The sequence below is a fragment of the Panthera pardus genome, unplaced genomic scaffold (assembly GCF_024362965.1).
Source record: "Panthera pardus isolate Hobbes unplaced genomic scaffold, ASM2436296v1 HiC_scaffold_20, whole genome shotgun sequence".
NCBI classification, from domain to species: Eukaryota; Metazoa; Chordata; class Mammalia; order Carnivora; family Felidae; genus Panthera; species Panthera pardus.
In genome coordinates, this window is record NW_026526766.1 from 67,992,296 (window position 1) to 68,004,036 (window position 11,741).

The following is an 11,741-nucleotide window of genomic DNA, read 5'->3' on the forward strand; positions in this document are numbered from 1 at the left end:
AATGATATGTACATCTAACTTACGAAAGGGAGTTCTTTTTTCTGAATATTTCCCTAGGACAAATACCCAGAAATAGAGTTATTCTGTCAAAAATTATTTAAAAAAATTTTTTAAGTTTATTCATTTATTTTTGAGGGAGAGAGAGAACAAGCAGGGAAGGGACAGAGACAGAGGAAGACACAGAATCTGAAGCGGGCTCCAGGCTCTGAGCTGACAGCAGAGAGCCTGATGCAGGGCTCAAACCCATGAACCACCAGATCATGACCTGAGCTGAAGTCAGATGCTTAACCAACTGAGCCACCCAGGCACCCCCCAAAATTATAAAAAAATCTTAAAGACCGTTTCACGTATTGCCAGCTTCCAAGAGTGTGTAGGGGACCAGAATAGGCCACTCCAAAATACACCACTTTGGCATAAGGATTATTATGAGCTGGAGGCAAAACTGACAGAGGCAGAAAGAAGCCTACCTGGAGCTTCCCTTATCTAACTAAAAGCAGGAACTTCTGAGAAATGAGGACTGCCATAACTCACCTCTCCCAGGGAAGTTTTATAGCCATGAAAAGGACAGAAAGCCAACACTGAGATGGACCTCCACGAACAAACCTTACTCCATTAGTTTCCCCCAAATATTTACCTTCCCACAGTTGGTCACCCTTAGAAGCCTACAGCCCTTTTCCTTTATCCTGTCACTTCTCTATGAATTTACTGTGCTTTGCTAAGATGCCATATAAGCCCAAGTTCTAACCACCTCTTTGAGTTATTTATCACTGAGTTCTCCTACATGTATGTGCAACGTATGTGTTAATAAAATTCTTTTTTTTTTTCTCTTCTGAATTTGTCTTTAGTTGGTCTAATCTGCAAGGGCCCAGCCAACGACCCTAAGATGGATAGAGGAAAAAAGCTCTTTTCCTTCCCTATAAGTGTAAAAGAGGAAGCTGACACGACTTTTAAAGGCTTAGATCCAAATGGCACAGCATTACTCTCACTGATGTACTGGTTAAAGTCCAGCTTTGAAATGGCAGGGACTATACAAGCACATGAGTGCCAACAAGCCTAGTTCACTGGGAACATTTCTGTGCAACTATTACATCACCCTTTTTGGTTTCCCAGAGTTCTTATGGCTTTTCTTTCTTTTTTTTTTTTTTCAAATATATGAAATTTATTGTCAAATTGGTTTTCATACAACACCCAGTGCTTATCCCTTATGGCTTTTCTTTTGATTGTATTATTTCAAAAAGATTTGGAGAAGTGAAAAAAAAGTATTCTTCATTTTAATTCACCATATTCAAAGTAGAAGTTGAGTATTTGCTTTGAAAATGGCTATGTACTTTATTTTTTGGTATTTATATTATTCTCTATCTCTCTCTCTCTCTGTATATATATATATATATATATATATATATATATGTATATATGTATGTATTATGTAATACATTTACAATAATCCTCATTCTCCAATCCCATCAATTGAAAAAGCAATTTTTCTTTGAGAATGAAATCCCTTAGAATAAGAATATATTAAATTCCATAATTTAAAAAAAATTTTTTTAAATGCCTATTATGAGCTGGTCATACAATTAAGATGCACAGTAATATTTCAATTCAATAGTCAGTAACCACAAAGCATTTATTTTTTTAAAGCATATTGAGCTCTTATTAAATACATGGTATGTAAGGGATATAAACAATTATAAGACACAGTGCTGTCTTCAAGGGACCTTGCATTATGGAAAATTATCAAATGTAATAAAAATGAACATCTAGTATCCACATGCAAAAGAAGGAAATTGGCCCCTCTATAACACTGTATGCAAATGAGACTCAAAATGGATCAAAGACCTAAACATAAGATCCAAAACTACAAAACTTCTGGAAGAACACATAGGGGAAGCCTTCATGACATTGGATGTGATGATGATTTCTTGGACATGACACCAAGAGCATGAGCTACAAAAGGAAAAATACAGTGGACTGCATGAAAATGAGAGTTTTGTGCATCAAAGTACACTGGTATGGTCTAAATGTTTGCGTTCCCTCAAAATTCACATGTTGAAATCCTGACCCCCAAGGTGATTGTATTAGGAGGTGGGGCCTCTGGGATATGATGAGATCATCAAGGCAGAGCCCTCATGAATGAGATTACTGTCCTGATTATAAAAGGGACTCCAGAGACAGCCCTCATCCCTACTGCCATGTAAGGACACTACAGAAAGACAGCCATCTATGTACCAGGAAGAGGGCTCTCACCATCCACTGAATCTGCCAGCACCTTGATCTTGGACTCCCCAGCCTCCAGAACTGTGAGAAATAAATTTCCTTTGTTTATGAACTACCTAGTTTGCAGTATTTTGTTATAGTGGCCTGAATAGACTAAGACAGACACTGTTAATAGAACTAAAAGGCAACTCACAGGAGAAAATATTTCCAGATCACTTATCTGATAAAGGATTAACATCCAGAATACATAAAGAACTCCTATATATTGCTGTTGACAACAAAAAACACCCCAATTCAAAAATGGGCAAAGGAATTGAATAGATATTTCTCCAAAGAAGATATGCGAATGGCCATGAAGCAATGAAAAGACACTCATCACTAATCATTAAGGAAATGCATATCCAAACCGCAATGTGATACCACCTCACACCTGTCAGAATGGTTATTATTAAAACAAACAAAACAAAACAGAAACAAAATGAAACAGAAAAAACAAGTGTTGGCAAGGATGTGGAACAATTGGAACCCTTGCGCATGGCTGGCAGAAATGTGAAATGGTGCAGCCACCACAGAAAACGGTATGGCCGTTCTTCAAAAAATTCAACATAAAAATATCACTTCACCCAGTAATTCTACTTCTGGTTATATACCCAAAAGGATTCAAAGCAGAGATTTGGATAGATATTTGTACATCCATGTTCACAGCAGCATTATTCACAATAGCCAAAAGGTAGAAAAGAAAGCAAATGTCCATCAGATGAATGGAAAAACAAAATACGGTATATACCTACAAAGGAATATTTTTCAGCCTTGAAAAGGAAGGAAATTCTGGTGAACTTTGAAGAAATTATGCTAAATGAAATAAACGAGACACAAAAGGACAAATATTGTACGATCCCGTTGATATTATATACTGAGAGTAGTCAAAGTCATAGAAGCACAAAGTAGAAGGGTGGTTCCAGGGACTGCGAAGGGAAGGAATGGAGAGTTGGTTGCTGGGCACAGAGTTTCCATTTGGGAAAATGAAAAGCTTCTGGAGATAGATGGTGAAGATGGTTGCACACAATGTGAATGTGCCTAATGTCTCTGAACTGTACATTTAAAAAAGGTTAAAATTGGGGCGCCTGGGTGGCTCAGTCGGTTAAGCGGCCGACTTTGGCTCAGGTCATGATCTCGCGGTCCGTGAGTTCAAGCCCCGCATCGGGCTCTGTGCTGACAGCTCAGAGCCTGGAGCCTGTTTCAGATTCTGTGTCTCCCTCTCTCTGACCCTCCCCCGTTCATGCTCTGTCTCTCTCTGTCTCAAAAATAAATAAACGTTTAAAAAAAAAAATTTAAAAAAAAAAGGTTAAAATGGTAAATTTTGTTCTGCATATTTTACCATAATAAAAAAAATAAACATAGAATAGAAAGTGATATTACCACAATAAAAAAAATAAACATAGAATAGAAAGTGATAAATGCTAAAAAGGCACAAGTAACCTTTCCCTAGGGTTTTCTTCAGACATGGTATCTAAGATTTCAATCCTATTTCCACCCTGATTCTTCTTACTCGCCTGCCCACATCTGCTTTATTTGTCCTTATCACCATCTAATATTTTATAAATTTAACTTTATTTTTATTGTCTGCTTTCCTCCTTAGAATGTAAGCTCCATAAAGGTAGAAATCTTTGCCTAATTTATTCACTGCTTTATCTGCAGTGACTTGAACACACAGTAAATGTTCAGTAAACATTTGTTGAATGAGTAGACGAAGTGTTGAGGCAATTGAGAAGAAAGAAAAATAATTAACTGGGGCGCCTGGTTGGCTCAGTCCGTTGACCGTCCGACTTAGGGTCAGGTCACGATCTCATGCCTCGTGGGTTCAAGCCCCATGTGGGGCTATGTGCTGACAGCTCAGAGCCTGGAGCCTGCTTCAGATTCTGTGTGTCTCTCTCTGTCCCTCCCCCCACTTGTGCTCTGTCTCTGTCTCTCTCTCTCTCTCTCAAAAATGAATAAACATTAAAAAAAAAAAAAAAGAAAAATAATTTACTGAGCAGTTAAAGGAAATACTCTAAGAGAACAGGGAATTAAATGTACTTTTAAGGATGAGCGGGATTTGAATTCATGAAAGGCACAAGTGATTTGCCCATCACAATGGCAAAAAGAGAAAATAACAGAGCCTGTTAAGTGTTGGCTGGGGGCGGGGAACTAGTAATCTCAAATAGTATTGATAGGAACATATGTTGACATAGCAGTTTGGATAGAATTTTGGTGGGGTCTATTAAATTTAAAATACACAATGTCTAGGACCCAGCAACCTCACTTCTTTGCATCTTTCATAGAAAAATTCTTAGACATGTGCACAGAGGAGGAAAACTGAAGCACAGCAAGATTAAGTAACTTGATCAGGGTCATCTCATAATTGACATGAGGGTTAAAAGTTAATCTAGCAGGCATTTAGAAAAACACCTGGCACATAATAAGCACTATTAATTGTATTTTCCCATGCATTTTCTGTATAAACCTTGTATGCTTTTGCTTAATTGGATCATAATGCTTTGTTTTCCAATTTGTGAGTAATTTATACATTAAGGATATTAAATTTGTCACATGTTGGAAATATTTTTCAGTTGGTTGTATGCTTTTTATTCTGTTCACACTGTTACTGCATGATGACATCATAAAATCTTTATGTTGTCAATTCTATTAATTATTTATAATTTTATATATAGCTAGTTTTTTTTTTAATGTTTATTTATTTTTGAGACAGAGAGAGACAGAGCATGAACGGGGGAGGGGCAGAGAGAGAGGGAGACACAGAATCAGAAGCAGGCTCCAGGCTCTGAGCCATCAGCCCAGAGCCCGATGCGGGGCTCGAACTCACGGACCGCGAGATCGTGACCTGAGCTGAAGTCGGATGCTTAACTGACTGAGCCACCCAGGTGCCCCTATAGCTAGTTTATATATGAGGTAGAAACTATAAAACCAATTTCATGTAACAATAAATACTCAAGAAAAGAGGTATCAGTGGGACTCAAGAAAAGAGGTATCAGTGGGACAACTGCTATATGAACTTCAAACACTTTGGGTCCTGGGGCTCTTCTTGATTAATATAGTGCAACAATTCTGCAAAAACATAGGCAGGCATATATTACAAAACCACAAATAATAAACATGGGTCCAGGAGAAAGGAATGCATACTTCCCATTGAAAGATTTAAAAAACATGCTTTTTAAATGCTCTAAAGTTTCTTCAGAGAAGCTTGTAGAATTATATTAACTTACTCATGGTTTCCTTTAAAACAATATTCTAGTTCTCATACAATTTTCAGAACATTTGGCCAATATACAGATCAGATAACCAACTGTGAAAGAGAGAGAGAGAGAGAGAGAGAACTGAAAAGACGCTGAGTCCCTGTGCCCATCTTTCCCACCCTACCTAGAGTCAATCAAGCCACACTGCCTTCCTGGAGCCTGCCCCAATCCCAGCACTCTACACAGTTACTTGTTTGTTTCCCCCAGTAACCTCCTAAGGGCAGAGACAGAGCCTCGCTAGACCTATGTAGGGCCTGGCATATAATTGTTTCCCAATGAATACTGGAGAATAAATGATAATAAACTCATTAGCAAATAAACATGATTTCAACAAAAAGCCAGCTCTGATTTTTAGCTCCAAAGACAAGTCAGGTATATTTGAAATAAATCATAAATTAAAATCAACTTTAGCTAGAAATGAAAAAAACCTGTTGAATGAGAAAAAAACAACGTTGAGCTGGGAAAAACGAGAAAACAAAAGAACCCAAACTGTTTAAACACACTGAACTTTAGCAAAAGATCTATTTCACAATTTATTGCTAACGGTTTTTCTAGTCTTGCAAAACTAATGGGAAAATCAGTTCAAATGAGAAAAAGGAATGTTGGGTTGTGTAAATAATACTGTTTAAACATAAAACATGTGAATGCCAGGCCTTTGCCCCACTGGTTGGCTGACTACACCGTTAAATCAACTTTTCAAGTCATAGTTAGATAGCTAAGCTGAGAAAAGTAGTTTTGGAGATAATGTGTATAAAAGTTGAAATTCTAGAGGTTAAAAACCACCTATATGGCTAAAGGGCTTTCCAAAAGGTTGTTACAAATTGTAAACTCACTAGTAAACTATGGAAACACTTTTCCCATATACTTTTGATATTTTTGGAGGTTACTAAGTCTTAATTGTTAATTTTAACACAAAAGTGTCACCTTTGTTTTAATTTGCCTTTATTCCTGGGAGGCTCAATTTTCTTCTTTTTCTGTTCCAGGTACTTTTCCTGATGTTTAAAGAATGTGAGTGACAAAACAAAGATCCCTGTCATCTAGCAGGGGAGACAGACACTACACAAGAAACACAACAGATAAAGTTGCATGTAAGAAAACAGTTAACTTAATAGGGAAAAGAAGGAAAGCAGAGTAAGGGGCATGGGGAATGCTGGATGGGGAAGCGTGGGGCATTATCATTATGCCATATTAAATAAGATGATAAAAGGGACAGGGTAGGTTTCACTAAGAAGATGAAATTCGAACAAAGATTGTAGTAGGTGAAGGAGAGGGCAGATATCTATCTACAGAAGAGTGTTTCAGGGAGAGAACAAAAGACCCAGGTGGGAGTGGACCTGGCCAGTTCAAGGGATAGTAAGGGGCCCAGTGCAGCGGGAGCACAGTGAAGTCAGGGAATTATGTAGCTAATAAAGTCAGAAAAGTAATGAGGAGGAAGGAGGAAGGGCATTGTAAAGACTTGGGATTTTACTGACTGAAGTGGGGAGCCATTACAGAGTTTTGAGTGTAAATGAACTGACCTGGGTATTGTAGTTAAAATAGACTTTTAGGAGGCAAGAGTAGAAACATGATGGGCACATAAATGGGTGAGTGTGGTGGCAGAGATGGAGACTAGGCATGACCTTGCAGTAAGGCTGTTCTAGCTACCATCACCTCTGAATATCCAAACTGCCAGAAAGATTAGTGTTTAATTCTTGGTATGGTACTATTCTCTGAAGGATCAACCAGGCAGTTGGTGGCAAGTTGACTGTCTTGGGCCCTGTGCATACCGGGGGTCAATTTGTTCTCATAAGAATAGACATTTATTCTTGGTATACGTTTACATCTCCTGCCAGCAGAGCTTTAGCCTGTAGCACTGTACAGGAGTTTACAGAGCACCTGATCCATAAACACGGAACCTCCATGCATCATAGCATCCAACCAGTGACCCACTTCGTACTGGAGGTCTGGGAGTGATCTCATGATCATAGGACCCATTGGTCTTTTCATATACCACCCTCTGCAGAGGAGCCAACCCGAGAGAGCAATGGAATGACTTGCTGATGGTACAACTGAAGTAACATCTCAGACGGAATACTGTGCAAGAACAGGGTTTCATTCTCCAGAATGCAATCTATACACTGAATCAGAGAAGCCTATAGGGCACTGTTTCCCCAGTAGGAAGACTATTTGGGTCCAGGAACCAAGGTAGGGAAGCAGGAGTGGTCCCATTTACCAATCCCAGTGACCTACTGGGTACCTTTCTGCCCCCTGGAGGGCCACCCTACAGAAGCAATGCCCTTGTAATAAAGAGCACTACCAACCACAAAGAATAAATTCCCTAACTTCACTCTCTTTGCTCGCTCCTATCTCCTGCAGGGACTCCCCAGGAAGTCAGTTGTGGTAGTCCACATAGGTCAGCCTTCTTGGAGCCAATTGCTGAGGGAAGAAGAGGGAAGAAAGAATGATGGGAGGAAAAGGAATGAAAGGTATCTGGCACATTCTCTATAGCAACTCTACTTTTCTGAACACTATTGATCCTCTTCATGTGCTTTTTGGTTTTGTTTCTTTTAATTTTTTAAAATTTATTTATTAGTTTTGAAAGAGAGCATGCGCGAGTAGGGGAGGCTCAGAGAGAGAAGGAGAAAATCCCAAGCAGGCTCCTCTGTCAGCGCACAGCCCAATGTGGGGCTCGAACACATGAACTGTGAGATCATGCCTGAGCCTAAATCAAGAGCTGGATACTTAACTGACTGAGCCACGCAGGTGCCCCAATCCTCTTCATGTGTTTTTCAAAAAATAGCACTTATCACCTGATTGTAGATATCTTTGATTTTTAGTTCTTTATCTATTATCCCACTAGAATATAAACTCCATGAGGGCAGGGACTTTGTTTTGTTCCCTATTGTATCCACAGCACCCAGAACAGTTCCTGGCATGGAGAGAGTCTCAACAACTATTTGCTGAATGAATAGCTTGAAGTCTGGCATTTTTGCCGTAAGTCAGCAGTTGCTAAATCTCTGCTTGCTCATCTACTTCTCTGAAATCATTTGACTGATTTCCAAAAATGCAAGCAAAATTACCAACCTTGTTATCAAGTATTTGGAATTAACAACTCCTTCCCATCTTTTTATCCTGCAAAATAGCTCGTGAAGAAGGCCCTTATCCTACCAGGCCTTACTCATGAGCAAACTCACCTCAGTGGCCTTTGCAGGGACAGTTGGGGAGCGAGGTCCTATCATCTATCATGTGAACTGTGGGACTCTGAGTAAAGGCAACTACATCTTCCAAGGAGGCATACAGCCTGTCCAACCAGTGCTATTGGGCCAAGAGTGGTTATGCCTGGCATACAGTTTTTCCAGAAATTAAAAGAAAACAAAAACAACCTTTTATCTGAACACTGGACTTTAGAAAATGTATCAGGTGAATCTTTCAATTGGCATTTAAAATCTACTGTTGCCACAACTATTTGAAAGAATATATTCTCATATATGTATCTAGAAAATTTCTAAAGACCCTCAAAAAGGTGGTTATTTCTAGATATTTCTAGAATATTTCTAAATCAATATTTCTAAATATCGATTTATTTTGCCACAAGCAAAAGATTTTTTTAAAAATATACTCCAATATATGGAGAGGCATTTCTCACTGCCCTTTTACTTCAGATGGATAACAGTAGTTGTAGCAGGAAAGGTTTTAATTATAACAAATAAATACAATAAATAAAAGTATAATAAATTTAATATAATAAAAGGTTATGTTATAATAACAGTAAGTTATAACTTCATATTATAAGTGAATGAAATTTATAATAAAATATATTATAACAAAACTACAACAAATTATAAAATGTTTTCACAGGCTTCCTTACAACTATTTAAATTTCAACTAAAATGACTGTTAACTAAAGTTCCTTCACCACTTTTTCAGCCAATGCATATTGAGCATTCACATTGCACTATACTTTAAAGATACCATTATGAGCAAGATTGACACAACACCTGGCCTCATGGAGCTTACAAATGAGTTGGGAGTCAGTCAACATACACTACTGAGCACCTACTGTGTTCCAGGCACTGTTCTAGGTGCTTGGGAAAGACCATGAGTAAGGCAAATGAGTTCCTGCCCCTAAAATACAGAGATGGGAAGCGAGTAGTATTGTGAGACAGGCCATAAACAGGTTGAAAAATAATAATTTCAAGTAGGTCCATGAAAAAATTTAAGCCAGGGTAATGTTGCACCTATCTCACGTAGTTTTGTTGGGGCCCAAATGAAATTATCCACATAAACAGAGTAGGATGGAGCCTCACCTAGAGGGTTATTATACGTTTATTATAGATCATTGCAGTTTTTGGAGAAATGCTCTCCAAGGAAGTAAAATAGGACCTGCAATCTGAATGATGAAAAGGAGTTAGCCATTCAAAGATGTAGGAAGACAGTTTCAGGCTGAAGTGACCATTACTGCAAACTGCAGAGGTGAGAACCAGCTTAGCCTGCTTGGAGCATGAGAGAAAGCTGGTGTAGAGGGATGACAGTGAATAAGCCAGAGACAGAAGAAAAGAGATGAGGCCAGAGAATCTGGCAGGACTCAGATCATGTGAATTCTTAAAAGCCAGGCAAAGAGTTTGAATTTTATTCTCAAGTGTAATTAGGTATTAAGAATAGATGTGAGGGGTGCCCGGGCGGCTCAGTTGGTTAAGCATCCAACTTTGGCTCAGGTCATGATCTCACAGTTCGTGAGTTCAAACCTCACATCAGGCTCTGTGCTGACAGCTCAGAGCCTGGAGCCTGCTTCGTATTGTGTCTCCCTCTCTCTGCCTCTCTCTCTCTCAAAAATAAATAAACATTAAAAAAAGAATAGATGTGACATGATTTGATTTACGGTTGAAAAGACTACTCTGATTGCTGGGGAGGCTAATGGGGAAAAGAACAGAAGTGGAGAGACCAGTTGGGAGGCAGGTGAAAGATAATGACGGATTAGCCTAAGGCTGTACAATTAGAAATGGTAAAAATGGCTGAATTTGGGATATAATTTGGAGAATAAAGTTGACAGGACTCGATAATGGATTAGATATGGTGGATGGGAAGACAGGAACAAAGGAGAGATTTACCAGGGATGATGACTAGATTTTTGATCTGAGCACCTGGGTAGATACTGGTATCGTGAACTAAAATGGGGGAAGACTGGGAGAAAAGCAGGTTTCAGGGGGAAGAGAGGTCCAGACAAAAATCAATGGTTCTGTTTGGTTGTGATAGTCTTCAGAAGGTTGTTATACTCTAAGTGAAGATATTGTTTAGGCAATTGGCTAACTCTGTCTACACCGAAGGGGACAGGTCCAAGCTGGAGGTATTTCAAAACAAAGGACAAGATCAGATCACCTGGTGACCAACAGTGGATATACAGGAATACAGACCGCAGCGGATTAGATACTGTATTACAATACAAGGAGATATGTGCTGTGAAAGGGGAAATGCCAGGTCAGTGGAGAAGGAAGTTGGTCAGGGAAAGAAAGTTCCATGTTAGAATTATATCTGAGCGCTAAGATCCAAGAAAAACCAAGCAGGGACATTATATCAGTCAGAATCATGGCACAGAGATGTAATTTGCAACTGGCCACATGGTTAGTGGTATAACTGTTATTTTCCTTTATACTTGAACCACTTTATGTCAAATGTGTACCTTACTGAGAGCAGCCGGACACCTGGAGCAAGTTCTCTGGAGTTATTCTGCTTGGGTTCAAATGCTGCATCTGTCACTTACTAGGTGGGTGACTCCAGGCACATTACTCAGCATCTCTGCACTCCACTTTTCTTATCTGTAAATGAGCATACTACAAATAGCTAACTACTAAGGTGATGCTTACTATGTTCCTTGTACTAAGTTTTTACATGCGTTATTCAACACCCCCCTCCAAAATCAATGGAGTTGAGTTATTATTATCTGTGCCTTACTGATGAGGGACTGGAAGCACATTTACCCATTCCAATATTTATCGTGTGCCTGCTGTCAGGCACGTTTCTTCACACATCGGTTAACACAACAAAATCCTCGCTTTTGTGCACTTTCAGTCTGGGGTTTGAGGAAAAGAACGATGATCAACTTAATAAATATGTATATTATCTAGTAATTATAAGATGATAAATGCTATAGAGATAACAGAACAGGATAATAAAGCTAGTGTAGTTACGGTTTTCAGCCGAGTATTAGGGTAGACCTCACGGAGAAGGTGACTTTTGAGCAAAGGTTTGAAGGAG

At 38.9% G+C, this 11,741-nt stretch overlaps 1 long non-coding RNA gene across 2 annotated transcripts in view; it reads right to left on the reverse strand.

The window, feature by feature from the left end:
• Positions 1–11,741, reverse strand: part of LOC109270021 (uncharacterized) — a 208,303-nt gene that overhangs the window by 195,828 nt on the left and 734 nt on the right. The window lies entirely within an intron of this gene.